The 17,702-nt window shown below is 55.1% G+C and overlaps 8 non-coding genes across 8 annotated transcripts; 5 read left to right on the forward strand and 3 right to left on the reverse strand.

The window, feature by feature from the left end:
- The first annotated feature begins 5,845 nt into the window (after nt 1-5,845).
- Nucleotides 5,846-5,919, forward strand: TRNAI-AAU (transfer RNA isoleucine (anticodon AAU)). The gene has a single exon. It is a non-coding gene; the product is annotated as a tRNA-Ile (tRNA).
- A 2,740-nt stretch (nt 5,920-8,659) lies between these two features.
- On the forward strand, nt 8,660-8,733 carry TRNAI-AAU (transfer RNA isoleucine (anticodon AAU)). The gene has a single exon. It is a non-coding gene; the product is annotated as a tRNA-Ile (tRNA).
- A 1,391-nt stretch (nt 8,734-10,124) lies between these two features.
- Nucleotides 10,125-10,197, reverse strand: TRNAA-UGC (transfer RNA alanine (anticodon UGC)). Its single transcript has one exon. It is a non-coding gene; the product is annotated as a tRNA-Ala (tRNA).
- A 1,276-nt stretch (nt 10,198-11,473) lies between these two features.
- TRNAI-AAU (transfer RNA isoleucine (anticodon AAU)) lies at nt 11,474-11,547 on the forward strand. Its single transcript has one exon. It is a non-coding gene; the product is annotated as a tRNA-Ile (tRNA).
- A 1,336-nt stretch (nt 11,548-12,883) lies between these two features.
- TRNAA-UGC (transfer RNA alanine (anticodon UGC)) lies at nt 12,884-12,956 on the reverse strand. The gene has a single exon. It is a non-coding gene; the product is annotated as a tRNA-Ala (tRNA).
- A 1,276-nt stretch (nt 12,957-14,232) lies between these two features.
- TRNAI-AAU (transfer RNA isoleucine (anticodon AAU)) lies at nt 14,233-14,306 on the forward strand. Its single transcript has one exon. It is a non-coding gene; the product is annotated as a tRNA-Ile (tRNA).
- Nucleotides 14,307-15,715: 1,409 nt separating this feature from the next.
- TRNAA-UGC (transfer RNA alanine (anticodon UGC)) lies at nt 15,716-15,788 on the reverse strand. Its single transcript has one exon. It is a non-coding gene; the product is annotated as a tRNA-Ala (tRNA).
- A 1,181-nt stretch (nt 15,789-16,969) lies between these two features.
- TRNAI-AAU (transfer RNA isoleucine (anticodon AAU)) lies at nt 16,970-17,043 on the forward strand. Its single transcript has one exon. It is a non-coding gene; the product is annotated as a tRNA-Ile (tRNA).
- Nucleotides 17,044-17,702: the final 659 nt, after the last annotated feature.

Consider the following 17,702-nt stretch of genomic DNA (forward strand, 5'->3'; position numbering starts at 1 on the left):
CCCTTTATATTTATGACAGAAGCTGAAACCCACCCAGCAATACCATCTGTGCAGCCATGCATTCATCTCCAGGATACATGTGTCCCCCTGTGGATCCTCACCCACAACCAGGAGGATGGACAAGAATACCACCTGTGCCCCGGACTCCTTCAACAGTGCTCCCCAAGCCTTGTAGTCACTGCAGATCTGCTCATGCTGCGACCTGGCAGCATCATTAGTGTCCACATGGATGAGCAGCATGGGGTAGTGTTCAGGGAGACAGATGAACCTTGGAAACCTTTCCATACTGTTTCAGATGTGGATTCCAGGAAGCCAGCACAGCTCCCAGGACAACATGTCACATCAGCAGATGGAGCTTCTGTCCCCCTCAGAAGGGAGTCACAGACCACCACCACTCTAAGTCTCCTCCTCCTCCTCCTCCACCGCAAGGAGTCACATTAGCTAACCCAACATTAAGCATGACTTTGCAGTCAGTGTAGATAGGGACAAGTTGTGTTTAGCATCATCTCAGCTGGTTGTGGTTAAACCAGTAGAGGTTCCAGTACAGGTTAATCCAACCAGTGGACACACCATTGAATACTACAGTCAAGATTTTCAAAAGTGACAAGTGAGTTTGGGTTCCTGAATGTTTAGATACCCAACTGGAGACACCTTAAAGGACCCTGATTTGCAAACATCACTGAGCACTGCTTTCTAAAAAGGCCTCTTTATGGTCCCTCAGATAGGGCATCAAAACATGGATGTCAACTTCTCTCTGACTACAGTGACTACAAAGCTGGGTTAAACATTGTGTTATTTAGGGTCCAACATGACATAATTATTTTAGTTCAGACAACTCCATATTCTTTCACTACAACAGGGCAAGTCTGGCCCTATTCAATGGTCTTATGGTTACTAGTTGGGTTAAGAAGTTCTTCCAACTGGAAGGTTAACTGCAAAAGGAGAGAGAGAGAGAGACCAAAGAGAAGGAAGAAAATTACTGGTGTCCACTACATCTCCTTTTTAAAAATCCTCTCTCCCCTGGATTAATAAGAAGAGCCCTACCAAATTCATCGTCCATTTTGGTCAATTTCACAGTTATAGGATTTTTAAAATAATAAATGTAATGATTTCAGCTATTTTAAACCTGAAATTTCACAGTATTGTAATTGTAGGGGGTCCTGACCCAAAAAGGATTTGTGTGGGCTGGTCACAAAGTTATTGTAGCGGGGTTGCGGTACTGCTACCCTTACTTCTGGGCTGCTGCTGACGTCAGGGCTGTTTTCAGAGCTTGGCAGCTGGAGAATGGCGGCTGCTGGCCAGGTGCCCAGCTCTGAAGGCAGAGCCGCTGCCAGCAGCAGCAAAGAAATAAGGATTGCAATACCATGCTGCTGCTGGCGGGGCACTGCCTTCAGAGCTGGGCAGTGCAAAAGTAAAGGTGGAAATAATGCGACCAATGTTCCCCATAATTTTTTCCATCCATGTGCGGAATAGATTTTTGTTATGTAATATAGAAGCTGTTTTGTGCTGGCTTCGTAAATCTTAGTATTGGAATATCCGCCAGGTTTGTCTGCCCCGTTCTGTTTGAAGTTCACCAAAACTGAGGGTATGTCTAAACTATGAAGTTAGGTTGATTTTATAGAAGTCAATCTTTAGAAATTGATTTTATACAGTCGATTGTGTATGTCCCCACTAAGCATATTAAGTCGGCGGAGTGCGTCCTCAATACCACGGCTAGCATTGACTCACGGAGCAGTGCACTGTGGGTAGCTATCCCACAGTTCCCACAGTCTCCGCTGCCCATTGGAATTCTGGGTTAAGCTCCCAATGCCTGATGGGGCAAAAACATTGTCGCGGGTGGTTTTGGGTACATGTCATCAGTCTCCCCTTCCTCCCTCCGTGAAAGCAACGGCAGACAATTGTTTTTCACCTTTTTTCCTGGGTTACCCATGCAGACACCATAGCATGGCAAGCATGGAGCCTGCTCAGCTCACCGCTGCTGTTGTGGACATTGTAAACACCTCGTGCATTATCCTGGAGTATGTGCAGAACCTGGCTAAGAGACGCCAGCATGAGGATGATTGTGAGGAGGACATGGACACAGACATTCCTGAAAGCACGGGATGTGGCAATTGGCACATCATGGTGGCAGTGTGGCTGGTTGATACAGTGGAATGCTGATTCTGGGCCAGGCAACAAGCACAGACTGGTGGGACCGCATAGTGTTGCGGGTATGGGATGATTCATAGTGGCTGAGAAACTTTCACATGCGTAAGGCCACTTTCCTGGAACTTTGTGAGTTGCTTTCCCCCGCCTTGAAGCACAGGAATACCAAGATGAGAGCTGCCCTGACAGTTGAGAAATGAGTGGCGATAGCCCTGTGGAAGCTTGCAACGCCTGACTACTACCGGTCAGTCGGGAATCAATTTGGAGTGGGCAAATCTACTATGGGGACTGCTGTGATCCAAGTAGCCAATGCAGTCACTGAGGTTCTGTTATCAAGGGTAGTGACTCTGGGAAATGTGCAGGTCATACTGGATGGCTTTGCTGCAATGGGGTTCCCTAACTGTGGTGGGGTGATAGACGAAACACATATCCCTATCTTGGCACCGGACCACCTTGCCAACCAGTACGCAAACCACAAGGAGTACTTCTCAATGGTGCTGCAAGCACTGGTGGATCACAAGGGACGTTTCACCGACATTAACATGGGATGGCAGGGAAAGGTGCATGATGCTCGCATCTTTAGGAACTCTGGGCTGTTTGAGCAGCTGCAAGAAGGGACTTACTTCCCAGACCAGAAACTTACCATTAGGGATGTTGAAATGCCAATAGTCATCCTTGGGGACCCAACCTACCCCTTGCTCCCAAGGCTCCTGAAGCCGTACACAAGCAGCCTGGACAGTAGTAAAGAGCAGTTCAACTATAGGCTGAGCAAGTGCACAATGGTGGTAGAATGTGCCTTTGGACTTTTAAAAGCTCGCTAGCGCAGTTTGCTGACTAGGTTAGACCTCAGCGCAACAAATATTCCCATTGTTATTACTGCTTGTTGTGTGCTCCATAATATCTGTGAGAGAAAGGGGGAGACGTTTATGGCGGGGTGGGAGGTTGAGGCAAATCGCCTGGCGGCTGATTTGGAGCAGCCAGACACCAGGGAGATTAGAAGAGCACAGCTAGGTGCAATGCACATCAGAGAGGCTTTGAAAACCAGTTTCATGACTGGCCAGGCTACGGTGTGACAGTTGTCTGCGTTTCTCCTTGCTGCAAACCCACACCCTTTGTTGATTTTAATTCCCTGTAAGGCAACCACTCTCCCGGCTTCGATCACAGCTGGCAAAGGAAATAAAATAATTATTGTTTTGAAACCATGCATTCTTTCTTTATTAATTTAAAAAAAAAGTGAGATAACTGACAAGGAGGGAAGGACAAGGCCACATTGCTTATTGTAGCAACACTACAAATCAAAACTGTTTGAATGACAGCCTTCTGTTGCTTGGGCCATCCTCTGGAGTGGAGTGGCTGGGTGCCCGGAGCCTCCCCGCCCACGTTCTTGGGCGTCTGGGTGAGGAGGATATGGAACATGGGGAGGAGGGCAGGCGGTTATACAATGGATGCAGCGGGGTCTGTGCTCTTGTTGGCTTTCCTGCAGCTCCACCAGATGCCTCATTATATCTGTTTGCTCCCCCATTAGCATCAGCATCGCCTCCGATTACTTAATGCTTTCCTGGCCTCTGCCATTGAATGCCTCTGTGCATTCAGCTGTTCCCTATCAGTGCGGGAGGACTGCATGAGCTCAGAAAACATGTCAGCACGAGTGTGGTTTTTTTGCCTTCTAATCTGCCGTAACCTGAGGGATGGAGATGATAGGGGGAGCATAGAAACATTTGCACCTGCGGGGGGATAAAAAAGGAGAGTAAAATTTAAGATGATACATTTCTGAGAACAAAAGGGAGACTTTCACAGTGAATCAAGCAATTCACAGCAGACAGCACATGTGCTTTAGGTACAAAGTCGCATTTTGCCTTTTATATTGAGCGTCTGCCGGTATGGTGACACATCACACATGGCTGGGCAACAGAATTCGGTTTCCAGGCAGCCACGGTAAGCCAAAGGGTACGTGGGTTTGGCTTCTTACGCCTTCATAACATGTGGGAATGGTTTCAAACTGCAGCGCCCTCCTTTCCCATAGCAAGCAATACTGGTTGGGTTTCACATTTAAAAGGAGGGGCTGCGGTTTTTGGGTGGATGTGCAGCACACACCTCCCCCCACCCCTCCACGTGGCTATTTGGGATGATCCCTTCACCCTTCCCCCAGCCGCGTGGCTATTCTCCGGAATGATCCCTTTTAGCCAAGCACAAATAACCCAGCATGAACAGAGTCCTTTTACTGTTCCCTTACAAAAATTCCCCTATTTCAACCAGGTGACCATGAATGATATCACTCTCCTGAGGCGAACTCAGAAAGATATAGACCAAATGTTGCTTGAATGCGACCAGAACCCAGGACCATTCGCTGCCGTGCTTTGTGCTGCAATGATTCCAGACTACTTGCTACTGGCTTGGCGTGGTAAAGTGTCCTGCTGTGGAGGACGAAATAAGGCAGCCCTCCCCAGAAACCTTCTGCAAAGGCTTCCAGAGTGCCTCCAGGAGAGCTTCATGGAGATGTCCCTGGAGGATTCCCGCTCCATCCTGAGACACATTAACAGACTTTTCCAGTAGCTGTACTGATTGCAAATGCCTCCCAATTCTTCAGGGCAAATCAAACGTTAACCACTATTGGTTTTAAACCCCGTACTGTAGTTACAAATGTGCACTCACCAGAGGTGCCTTCTCCGGCTTCAGGGTCGGGGATCCCACCTTGGGAGGGTATTGGCTCCAGGGTGATTAAAAGGTTTTGGCTGCTGGGGAGAACGGATTCACCGCTTCTTTGCTGCGCATTCTCCTCCTCCTCCTCTTCCTCATCCAGAAAAGCCTCCTCCCAGTTGCATGACACTCCCCCCTTGCAGGTGTCCATGGACAGTGGTGGGGTAGCGGTAGGGTTCCCCCTTAGAATACAATGCAGCTGGTCATAGAAGTGGCATGTATGGGGCTTTGACCCGGAGCAACCGTTTGCCTCCGTTCTCTTTTGGTAGGCTTGCCTGAGCTCCTTAACTTTCACGCGGCACTGCTGTGTGTCCTTGTTGTAGTCTCTCTCCACCATGCCCTGAGCGATTTTGGCAAAAATATTAGCATTTCTTCTTTTGATCAGAGTTTTGCCTGCAGAGCCTTGGGATGGGAGTAATTCTGTATTTGAGTGGCACTCCCTCCCAGCCAATCAGCTTTGTGTAGACTAGCAGGGAGGGAGGGAGGAAGGGGGGGGAAAGGGATCGCGCTCTAGTGACAGCTCAGCAGGAAAGGGGCAGGTCCCCCACTACAGCGGAGCAGGCTGGAGGATATTTGTATCCATCTCACTACTTCTCCCATGCTCTTCCATGTGCGCTAACTTCCCCAACCTGTCTCCAGCCTCCAAGACAGCGCAAGGGAGAGAAGGGCCGGGGACAAAGAGCTTTCTGCTCGGCAAGGGCTGGCTTTTTGGGAGGCAAAGCGGGGAGAGGGATGGAGGCCACCGGAGGAGCTTAGCCCGCTGACTCCCCATGGCTTTTAAAAGAAGGGCAAGAGAAAGTACCATCTCTGCCTTGCCGCTGGAAAACGCGGGCCTCGATCCCGCTGCCTCTCGCATGCAAAGTGAGGGCTCTACCACTTGAACCAATTCCCCCATTTGGCCTGTGAAGCTCTTGATCCAACCATGTCATACCGGACGCCACGCTGTCCTGGCGCCGGCCGGTGACTGGTTCCAAATGGGTCAGGCAAGCCAGTGCTTCCTGTGGGCCGGCTAGCTCAGCTGGTTAGAGCGTGGTGCTAATAACGCCAAGATCATGGGTTCAAGCCCCATGCTGGCCACTCCGTGTGCTGGATGCAGAGCGTGGCTTCTGCTCTTTTGGCTGACTCCTAGGGGTCGGAGAGGCCAAAAGGAGATGGGCTGAGTGGCTTGCAGAGAGCAGGCAAGAGCCCTGCTGGGGGAAGGGACCAGCCTGCGCTGGCAGGGCGAGGCTCCGGCCACCTGCTTCTCTCCCCTCTCTGGGCTCCTTGCTCGGCCTGCTGGCTCAAAGGGACAGGGACTTGGGCCCGGGGAGCGGAGGGGAAGGGTAAACCTGGCCAGCTGCCTTCCCAGCTCATAGGCGATGAGGCTTGAGCTGGCGGCCCAGGAAGCAAAAGCTCAGGGCTGTTGGCTCACCCGCATTGTCCCCAGCGGCTTGACCTGACGGCCCAAATTCTTGCCGGCCCCTATCTCCACCCAAAGGTACCCGAGAGCGGATCATGCTCTCCAGCCTGAGCCCCAGAGGAAGGCTTAATACTTGGCACCCCAAGCTAGAGGAGAGGCTTCAGAGTCAGCCTGCGCAGGGTTAGCTTGGGATTCCCTGGACCCCATCCTCCCACAGGCAGCCCCGGAGCCCACAGCTCAGACAGGAAGGAGCAGGAGGAGCACTCTGCCCAGGGGCAACGCCATTCTAAGTCAGCTCGAGTTGCTTTCTTTTCTACCCCTTTTCTCCCAAAGTCTGCTGGCTTCACAGTAGCCATCCCTGGGACACAGGGAAGTCGCAGGCACGGGACTCTACCTAGCCGAAGCCAAACGCGCATGCCAAGAGGGAAGACGCAGGCACGGGACTCTACCTAGCATAAAGCCAAACGCGCATGCTATTGAGGCACTGTAGAAACCCCACTTGGACGCATTGACGTAGCTAAACGTTACTTCCAAGGGCCCGACGTGTGCAGAAAGCCAACTTTCTTGTGAAAAACTCTCCTCTTTTGGCTAACCTTTCAAATGGCTCCAAATGGGAAAAAACACACCCTGAAACACCCAAACTGTCCGAATGCTCCCAATCTCAAAAGAAAAGAAAGGAAAAGATTTCTAAGTGGCCACCCTGCCCAAATTGTACAGCGGGAGGGACATTACACAGAAAGGGGGAATGGAAAGCTGCCCAAATTGAGATGATGTGGAAAGCTACAGCCCCGTCACTACTCCTACTCTTCACACTTCTTGCAACAGCTGATGAATTTCCAGGTGCTTTTCTCACCCCAGCCCACGCCAGGGGATCACCTTGAGAAGCTCCCCGTGGGTTGCCTAGTTCAACTGGTCAGAGCGTGGCACTAACGGAGGCAAGTTGGTGCAAAGGAGCCCCTGGGTGGCTGTGGGCCTGGGGAGGATGGCTTTTGATTCTTGGCCTGACTGCTACAGACAGCAAGGCCAAAAGTCAGCTGGCTGGCCTACCCGGAGCCCTTAGTCAACTGCTTGGAGAATGTGGGCATCGATCCCACTACCTCTCGCATGCAAAGTGAGCGCTCTACCGCTTGAGCTAATTCCCCACAGCTGGCCTGACTCCCAGGCACCAGGCACAGGCTCTGTGGCCTTAAGCAGAACACAGCCTGAGATGGGGGGGCTACCCAGAGTTGGGGAAGGGGCCCGAGTCCCAGCCACACGCCTCGGCACAAACACCAACACTCCCTCCCTGGAGTATGTCGGGAGAGGGGGTGGGGGTGAGAGTTAGCCCCTGGAACAAGCATCAAACTTCAGAAGACAACGCAGGGATAGATCACTTGATGATTGCCTGATCTGGCCATTGTCTCTGAAGCACCTGGCATTGGCTACCGTCAGAAGACATGATACTGGGCTAGATGGACCATTGGCCTCACCCAGAGGGGCCATTCTTATCTTCGCCACTTTCCTCTAACCCAAAACAAAGCCAGGAGCAGGCCTAGCTCAGGAACTCTAGCAGGGCTCACACAGGCTCCCTGGCCGCTGGCACAGCGTACAGCAAAACGACCCTGCCTCAGTCCAGGATAGACACCCGCAGACTCACCGTTCCTGACCAACGCAGCCCTGCCCCGCTTTGTCTTTCTCCAACCTGTCGGTGTGCTCTGCTCCACGGCTGCCATGCTGGCTGAGATCAGGAGGCTGTGTGGTGTCACGGTCTCAGCTGAGGTGGTATCACGTGCCCCTCCCCTCACCCCCGCCCATCTCCTTATTCCCTTCACGGAGCCTTGGGATGGGAGTAATTCTGTATTTGAGTGGCACTCCCTCCCAGCCAATCAGCTTTGTGTAGACTAGCAGGGAGGGAGGGAGAGAGGGAGGGGGAAAGGGATCGCGCTCTAGTGACAGCTCAGCAGGAAAGGGGCAGGTCCCCCACTACAGCGGAGCAGGCTGGAGGATATGTGTATCCATCTCACTACTTCTCCCATGCTCTTCCATGTGCGCTAACTTCCCCAACCTGTCTCCAGCCTCCAAGACAGCGCAAGGGAGAGAAGGGCCGGGGACGAAGAGCTTTCTGCTCGGCAAGGGCTGGCTTTTTGGGAGGCAAAGCGGGGAGAGGGATGGAGGCCACCGGAGGAGCTTAGCCCGCTGACTCTCCATGGCTTCTAAAAGAAGGGCAAGAGAAAGTACCATCGCTGCCTTGCCGCTGGAAAACGCGGGCCTCGATCCCGCTGCCTCTCGCATGCAAAGTGAGGGCTCTACCACTTGAACCAATTCCCCCATTTGGCCTGTGAAGCTCTTGATCCGACCATGTCATACCGGACGCCACGCTGTCCTGGCGCCGGCCGGTGACTGGTTCCAAATGGGTCAGGCAAGCCAATGCTTCCTGTGGGCCGGCTAGCTCAGCTGGTTAGAGCGTGGTGCTAATAACGCCAAGGTCATGGGTTCAAGCCCCATGCTGGCCACTCCGTGTGCTGGATGCAGAGCATGGCTTCTGCTCTTTTGGCTGACTCCTAGGGGTCGGAGAGGCCAAAAGGAGATGGGCTGAGTGGCTTGCAGAGAGCAGGCAAGAGCCCTGCTGGGGGAAGGGACCAGCCTGCGCTGGCAGGGCGAGGCTCCGGCCACCTGCTTCTCTCCCCTCTCTGGGCTCCTTGCTCGGCCTGCTGGCTCAAAGGGACAGGAACTTGGGCCCGGGGAGCGGAGGGGAAGGGTAAACCTGGCCAACTGCCTTCCCAGCTCATAGGCGATGAGGCTTGAGCTGGCGGCCCAGGAAGCAAAAGCGCAGGGCTGTTGGCTCACCCGCATTGTCCCCAGCAGCTTGACCTGACGGCCCAAATTCTTGCCGGCCCCTATCTCCACCCAAATGTACCCGAGAGCGGATCATGCTCTCCAGCCTGAGCCCCAGAGGAAGGCTTAATACTCGGCACCCCAAGCTAGAGGAGAGGCTTCAGAGTCAGCCTGCGCAGGGTTAGCTTGGGATTCCCTGGACCCCATCCTCCCACAGGCAGCCCCGGAGCCCACAGCTCAGACAGGAAGGAGCAGGAGGAGCACTCTGCCCAGGGGCAACGCCATTCTAAGTCAGCTCGAGTTGCTTTCTTTTCTACCCCTTTTCTCCCAAAGTCTGCTGGCTTCACAGTAGCCATCCCTGGGACACAGGGAAGTCGCAGGCACGGGACTCTACCTAGCCGAAGCCAAACGCGCATGCCAAGAGGGAAGACGCAGGCACGGGACTCTACCTAGCATAAAGCCAAACGCGCATGCTATTGAGGCACTGTAGAAACCCCACTTGGACGCATTGACGTAGCTAAACGTTACTTCCAAGGGCCCGACGTGTGCAGAAAGCCAACTTTCTTGTGAAAAACTCTCCTCTTTTGGCTAACCTTTCAAATGGCTCCAAATGGGAAAAAACACACCCTGAAACACCCAAACTGTCCGAATGCTCCCAATCTCAAAAGAAAAGAAAGGAAAAGATTTCTAAGTGGCCACCCTGCCCAAATTGTACAGCGGGAGGGACATTACACAGAAAGGGGGAATGGAAAGCTGCCCAAATTGAGATGATGTGGAAAGCTACAGCCCCGTCACTACTCCTACTCTTCACACTTCTTGCAACAGCTGATGAATTTCCAGGTGCTTTTCTCACCTCAGCCCACGCCAGGGGATCACCTTGAGAAGCTCCCCGTGGGTTGCCTAGTTCAACTGGTCAGAGCGTGGCACTAACGGAGGCAAGTTGGTGCAAAGGAGCCCCTGGGTGGCTGTGGGCCTGGGGAGGATGGCTTTTGATTCTTGGCCTGACTGCTACAGACAGCAAGGCCAAAAGTCAGCTGGCTGGCCTACCCGGAGCCCTTAGTCAACTGCTTGGAGAATGTGGGCATCGATCCCACTTCCTCTCGCATGCAAAGCGAGCGCTCTACCGTTTGAGCTAATTCCCCACAGCTGGCCTGACTCCCAGGGACCAGGCACAGGCTCTGTGGCCTTAAGCAGAACACAGCCTGAGATGGGGGGGCTACCCAGAGTTGGGGAAGGGGCCCGAGTCCCAGCCACACGCCTCGGCACAAACACCAACACTCCCTCCCTGCAGTGTGTCGGGAGAGGGGGTGGGGGTGAGAGTTAGCCCCTGGAACAAGCACCAAACTTCAGAAGACAACGCAGGGATAGATCACTTGATGATTGCCTGATCTGGCCATTGTCTCTGAAGCACCTGGCATTGGCTACCGTCAGAAGACATGATACTGGGCTAGATGGACCATTGGCCTCACCCAGAGGGGCCATTCTTATCTTCGCCACTTTCCTCTAACCCAAAACAAAGCCAGGAGCAGGCCTAGCTCAGGAACTCTAGCAGGGCTCACACAGGCTCCCTGGCCGCTGGCACAGCGTACAGCAAAACGACCCTGCCTCAGTCCAGGATAGACACCCGCAGACTCACCGTTCCTGACCAACGCAGCCCTGCCCCGCTTTGTCTTTCTCCAACCTGTCGGTGTGCTCTGCTCCACGGCTGCCATGCTGGCTGAGATCAGGAGGCTGTGTGGTGTCACGGTCTCAGCTGAGGTGGTATCACGTGCCCCTCCCCTCACCCCCGCCCATCTCCTTATTCCCTTCACGGAGCCTTGGGATGGGAGTAATTCTGTATTTGAGTGGCACTCCCTCCCAGCCAATCAGCTTTGTGTAGACTAGCAGGGAGGGAGGGAGGGAGGGAGGGGGAAAGGGATCGCGCTCTAGTGACAGCTCAGCAGGAAAGGGGCAGGTCCCCCACTACAGCGGAGCAGGCTGGAGGATATGTGTATCCATCTCACTACTTCTCCCATGCTCTTCCATGTGCGCTAACTTCCCCAACCTGTCTCCAGCCTCCAAGACAGCGCAAGGGAGAGAAGGGCCGGGGACGAAGAGCTTTCTGCTCGGCAAGGGCTGGCTTTTTGGGAGGCAAAGCGGGGAGAGGGATGGAGGCCACCGGAGGAGCTTAGCCCGCTGACTCTCCATGGCTTCTAAAAGAAGGGCAAGAGAAAGTACCATCGCTGCCTTGCCGCTGGAAAACACGGGCCTCGATCCCGCTGCCTCTCGCATGCAAAGTGAGGGCTCTACCACTTGAACCAATTCCCCCATTTGGCCTGTGAAGCTCTTGATCCGACCATGTCATACCGGACGCCACGCTGTCCTGGCGCCGGCCGGTGACTGGTTCCAAATGGGTCAGGCAAGCCAATGCTTCCTGTGGGCCGGCTAGCTCAGCTGGTTAGAGCGTGGTGCTAATAACGCCAAGGTCATGGGTTCAAGCCCCATGCTGGCCACTCCGTGTGCTGGATGCAGAGCGTGGCTTCTGCTCTTTTGGCTGACTCCTAGGGGTCGGAGAGGCCAAAAGGAGATGGGCTGAGTGGCTTGCAGAGAGCAGGCAAGAGCCCTGCTGGGGGAAGGGACCAGCCTGCGCTGGCAGGGCGAGGCTCCGGCCACCTGCTTCTCTCCCCTCTCTGGGCTCCTTGCTCGGCCTGCTGGCTCAAAGGGACAGGAACTTGGGCCCGGGGAGCGGAGGGGAAGGGTAAACCTGGCCAACTGCCTTCCCAGCTCATAGGCGATGAGGCTTGAGCTGGCGGCCCAGGAAGCAAAAGCGCAGGGCTGTTGGCTCACCCGCATTGTCCCCAGCAGCTTGACCTGACGGCCCAAATTCTTGCCGGCCCCTATCTCCACCCAAATGTACCCGAGAGCGGATCATGCTCTCCAGCCTGAGCCCCAGAGGAAGGCTTAATACTTGGCACCCCAAGCTAGAGGAGAGGCTTCAGAGTCAGCCTGCGCAGGGTTAGCTTGGGATTCCCTGGACCCCATCCTCCCACAGGCAGCCCCGGAGCCCACAGCTCAGACAGGAAGGAGCAGGAGGAGCACTCTGCCCAGGGGCAACGCCATTCTAAGTCAGCTCGAGTTGCTTTCTTTTCTACCCCTTTTCTCCCAAAGTCTGCTGGCTTCACAGTAGCCATCCCTGGGACACAGGGAAGTCGCAGGCACGGGACTCTACCTAGCATAAAGCCAAACGCGCATGCTATTGAGGCACTGTAGAAACCCCACTTGGACGCATTGACGTAGCTAAACGTTACTTCCAAGGGCCCGACGTGTGCAGAAAGCCAACTTTCTTGTGAAAAACTCTCCTCTTTTGGCTAACCTTTCAAATGGCTCCAAATGGGAAAAAACACACCCTGAAACACCCAAACTGTCCGAATGCTCCCAATCTCAAAAGAAAAGAAAGGAAAAGATTTCTAAGTGGCCACCCTGCCCAAATTGTACAGCGGGAGGGACATTACACAGAAAGGGGGAATGGAAAGCTGCCCAAATTGAGATGATGTGGAAAGCTACAGCCCCGTCACTACTCCTACTCTTCACACTTCTTGCAACAGCTGATGAATTTCCAGGTGCTTTTCTCACCCCAGCCCACGCCAGGGGATCACCTTGAGAAGCTCCCCGTGGGTTGCCTAGTTCAACTGGTCAGAGCGTGGCACTAACGGAGGCAAGTTGGTGCAAAGGAGCCCCTGGGTGGCTGTGGGCCTGGGGAGGATGGCTTTTGATTCTTGGCCTGACTGCTACAGACAGCAAGGCCAAAAGTCAGCTGGCTGGCCTACCCGGAGCCCTTAGTCAACTGCTTGGAGAATGTGGGCATCGATCCCACTACCTCTCGCATGCAAAGCGAGCGCTCTACCGCTTGAGCTAATTCCCCACAGCTGGCCTGACTCCCAGGCACCAGGCACAGGCTCTGTGGCCTTAAGCAGAACACAGCCTGAGATGGGGGGGCTACCCAGAGTTGGGGAAGGGGCCCGAGTCCCAGCCACACGCCTCGGCACAAACACCAACACTCCCTCCCTGGAGTATGTCGGGAGAGGGGGTGGGGGTGAGAGTTAGCCCCTGGAACAAGCACCAAACTTCAGAAGACAACGCAGGGATAGATCACTTGATGATTGCCTGATCTGGCCATTGTCTCTGAAGCACCTGGCATTGGCTACCGTCAGAAGACATGATACTGGGCTAGATGGACCATTGGCCTCACCCAGAGGGGCCATTCTTATCTTCGCCACTTTCCTCTAACCCAAAACAAAGCCAGGAGCAGGCCTAGCTCAGGAACTCTAGCAGGGCTCACACAGGCTCCCTGGCCGCTGGCACAGCGTACAGCAAAACGACCCTGCCTCAGTCCAGGATAGACACCCGCAGACTCACCGTTCCTGACCAACGCAGCCCTGCCCCGCTTTGTCTTTCTCCAACCTGTCGGTGTGCTCTGCTCCACGGCTGCCATGCTGGCTGAGATCAGGAGGCTGTGTGGTGTCACGGTCTCAGCTGAGGTGGTATCACGTGCCCCTCCCCTCACCCCCGCCCATCTCCTTATTCCCTTCACGGAGCCTTGGGATGGGAGTAATTCTGTATTTGAGTGGCACTCCCTCCCAGCCAATCAGCTTTGTGTAGACTAGCAGGGAGGGAGGGAGGGAGGGAGGGGGAAAGGGATCGCGCTCTAGTGACAGCTCAGCAGGAAAGGGGCAGGTCCCCCACTACAGCGGAGCAGGCTGGAGGATATGTGTATCCATCTCACTACTTCTCCCATGCTCTTCCATGTGCGCTAACTTCCCCAACCTGTCTCCAGCCTCCAAGACAGCGCAAGGGAGAGAAGGGCCGGGGACGAAGAGCTTTCTGCTCGGCAAGGGCTGGCTTTTTGGGAGGCAAAGCAGGGAGAGGGATGGAGGCCACCGGAGGAGCTTAGCCCGCTGACTCTCCATGGCTTCTAAAAGAAGGGCAAGAGAAAGTACCATCGCTGCCTTGCCGCTGGAAAACGCGGGCCTCAATCCCGCTGCCTCTCGCATGCAAAGTGAGGGCTCTACCACTTGAACCAATTCCCCCATTTGGCCTGTGAAGCTCTTGATCCGACCATGTCATACCGGACGCCACGCTGTCCTGGCGCCGGCCGGTGACTGGTTCCAAATGGGTCAGGCAAGCCAGTGCTTCCTGTGGGCCGGCTAGCTCAGCTGGTTAGAGTGTGGTGCTAATAACGCCAAGGTCATGGGTTCAAGCCCCATGCTGGCCACTCCGTGTGCTGGATGCAGAGTGTGGCTTCTGCTCTTTTGGCTGACTCCTAGGGGTCGGAGAGGCCAAAAGGAGATGGGCTGAGTGGCTTGCAGAGAGCAGGCAAGAGCCCTGCTGGGGGAAGGGACCAGCCTGCGCTGGCAGGGCGAGGCTCCGGCCACCTGCTTCTCTCCCCTCTCTGGGCTCCTTGCTCGGCCTGCTGGCTCAAAGGGACAGGAACTTGGGCCCGGGGAGCGGAGGGGAAGGGTAAACCTGGCCAACTGCCTTCCCAGCTCATAGGCGATGAGGCTTGAGCTGGCGGCCCAGGAAGCAAAAGCGCAGGGCTGTTGGCTCACCCACATTGTCCCCAGCAGCTTGACCTGATGGCCCAAATTCTTGCCGGCCCCTATCTCCACCCAAATGTACCCGAGAGCGGATCATGCTCTCCAGCCTGAGCCCCAGAGGAAGGCTTAATACTCGGCACCCCAAGCTAGAGGAGAGGCTTCAGAGTCAGCCTGCGCAGGGTTAGCTTGGGATTCCCTGGACCCCATCCTCCCACAGGCAGCCCCGGAGCCCACAGCTCAGACAGGAAGGAGCAGGAGGAGCACTCTGCCCAGGGGCAACGCCATTCTAAGTCAGCTCGAGTTGCTTTCTTTTCTACCCCTTTTCTCCCAAAGTCTGCTGGCTTCACAGTAGCCATCCCTGGGACACAGGGAAGTCGCAGGCACGGGACTCTACCTAGCCGAAGCCAAACGCGCATGCCAAGAGGGAAGACGCAGGCACGGGACTCTACCTAGCATAAAGCCAAACGCGCATGCTATTGAGGCACTGTAGAAACCCCACTTGGACGCATTGACGTAGCTAAACGTTACTTCCAAGGGCCCGACGTGTGCAGAAAGCCAACTTTCTTGTGAAAAACTCTCCTCTTTTGGCTAACCTTTCAAATGGCTCCAAATGGGAAAAAACACACCCTGAAACACCCAAACTGTCCGAATGCTCCCAATCTCAAAAGAAAAGAAAGGAAAAGATTTCTAAGTGGCCACCCTGCCCGAATTGTACAGCTCCGCAAAGGAAACCAGTGAGAGGGACATTACACAGAAAGGGGGAATGGAAAGCTGCCCAAATTGAGATGATGTGGAAAGCTACAGCCCCGTCACTACTCCTACTCTTCACATTTCTTGCCACAGCTGATGAACTTCCAGGTGCTTTTCTCACCCCAGCCCACACCAGGGGATCACCTTGAGAAGCTCCCTGTGGGTTGCTTAGTTCAGCTGGTCAGAGCATGGCACTAACGGAGGCAAGTTGGTGCAAAGGAGCCCCTGGGTGGCTGTGAGCCTGGGGAGGATGGCTTTTGATTCTCGGCCTGACTGCTACGGACAGCAAGGCCAAAAGTCGGCTGGCTGGCCTACCCAGAGCCCTTAGTCAACTGCTTGGAGAATGTGGGCATCGATCCCACTACCTCTCGCATGCAAAGCGAGCGCTCTACCGCTTGAGCTAATTCCCCACAGCTGGCCTGACTCCCAGGCACCAGGCACATGCTCTGTGGCCTTAAGCAGAACACAGCCTGAGATGGGGGGCTACCCAGAGTTGGGGAAGGGGCCCGAGTCCCAGCCACACGCCTCGGCACAAACACCAACACTCCCTCCCTGGAGTGTGTCGGGAGAGGGGGTGGGGGTGAGAGTTAGCCCCTGGAACAAGCACCAAACTTCAGAAGACAATGCAGGGATAGATCACTTGATGATTGCCTGATCTGGCCATTGTCTCTGAAGCACCTGGCATCGGCTACCGTCAGCAGACATGATACTTGGCTAGATGGACCATTGGCCTCACCCAGAGGGGCCATTCTTATCTTCGCCACTTTCCTCTAACCCAGACAAAGCCAGGAGCAGGCCCAGCTCAGGAACTCTAGCAGGGCTCACACAGGCTCCCTGGTCGCTGGGTCAGCATACAGCAAAACGACCCTGCCTCCGCCAGGATAGACACCCGCAGACTCACCATTCCTGACCAACGCAGCCCTGCCCCGCTTTGGCTTTCTCCAACCTGTCGGTGTGCTCTGCCCATGTCTTCATTCCCTTCACAGAGCCTTGGAATGGGAGTAATTCTGTATTTGAGTGGCACTCCCTCCCAGCCAATCAGCTTTGTGTAGACTAGCAGGGAGGGAGGGAGGGAGGGAGGGGGAAAGGGATCGCGCTCTAGTGACAGCTCAGCAGGAAAGGGGCAGGTCCCCCACTACAGCGGAGCAGGCTGGAGGATATGTGTTTCCATCTCACTACTTCTCCCATGCTCTTCCATGTGCGCTAACTTCCCCAACCTGTCTCCAGCCTCCAAGACAGCGCAAGGGAGAGAAGGGCCGGGGACAAAGAGCTTTCTGCTCGGCAAGGGCTGGCTTTTTGGGAGGCAAAGCGGGGAGAGGGATGGAGGCCACCGGAGGAGCTTAGCCCGCTGACTCTCCATGGCTTCTAAAAGAAGGGCAAGAGAAAGTACCATTGCTGCCTTGCCGCTGGAAAACGCGGGCCTCGATCCCGCTGCCTCTCGCATGCAAAGTGAGGGCTCTACCACTTGAACCAATTCCCCCATTTGGCCTGTGAAGCTCTTGATCCGACCATGTCATACCGGACGCCACGCTGTCCTGGCGCCGGCCGGTGACTGGTTCCAAATGGGTCAGGCAAGCCAGTGCTTCCTGTGGGCCGGCTAGCTCAGCTGGTTAGAGCGTGGTGCTAATAACGCCAAGGTCATGGGTTCAAGCCCCATGCTGGCCACTCCGTGTGCTGGATGCAGAGCGTGGCTTCTGCTCTTTTAGCTGACTCCTAGGGGTCGGAGAGGCCAAAAGGAGATGGGCTGAGTGGCTTGCAGAGAGCAGGCAAGAGCCCTGCTGGGGGAAGGGACCAGCCTGCGCTGGCAGGGCGAGGCTCCGGCCACCTGCTTCTCTCCCCTCTCTGGGCTCCTTGCTCGGCCTGCTGGCTCAAAGGGACAGGAACTTGGGCCCGGGGAGCGGAGGGGAAGGGTAAACCTTCCCAGCTCATAGGCGATGAGGCTTGAGCTGGCGGCCCAGGAAGCAAAAGCGCAGGGCTGTTGGCTCACCCGCATTGTCCCCAGCAGCTTGACCTGACGGCCCAAATTCTTGCCGGCCCCTATCTCCACCCAAATGTACCCGAGAGCGGATCATGCTCTCCAGCCTGAGCCCCAGAGGAAGGCTTAATACTCGGCACCCCAAGCTAGAGGAGAGGCTTCAGAGTCAGCCTGCGCAGGGTGAGCTTGGGAGTTCCCTGGACCCCATCCTCCCACAGGCAGCCCCGGAGCCCACAGCTCAGACAGGAAGGAGCAGGAGGAGCACTCTGCCCAGGGGCAACGCCATTCTAAGTCAGCTCGAGTTGCTTTCTTTTCTACCCCTTTTCTCCCAAAGTCTGCTGGCTTCACA

This window comes from Natator depressus, chromosome 1 (assembly GCF_965152275.1).
Source record: "Natator depressus isolate rNatDep1 chromosome 1, rNatDep2.hap1, whole genome shotgun sequence".
Classification (NCBI taxonomy): domain Eukaryota; kingdom Metazoa; phylum Chordata; order Testudines; family Cheloniidae; genus Natator; species Natator depressus.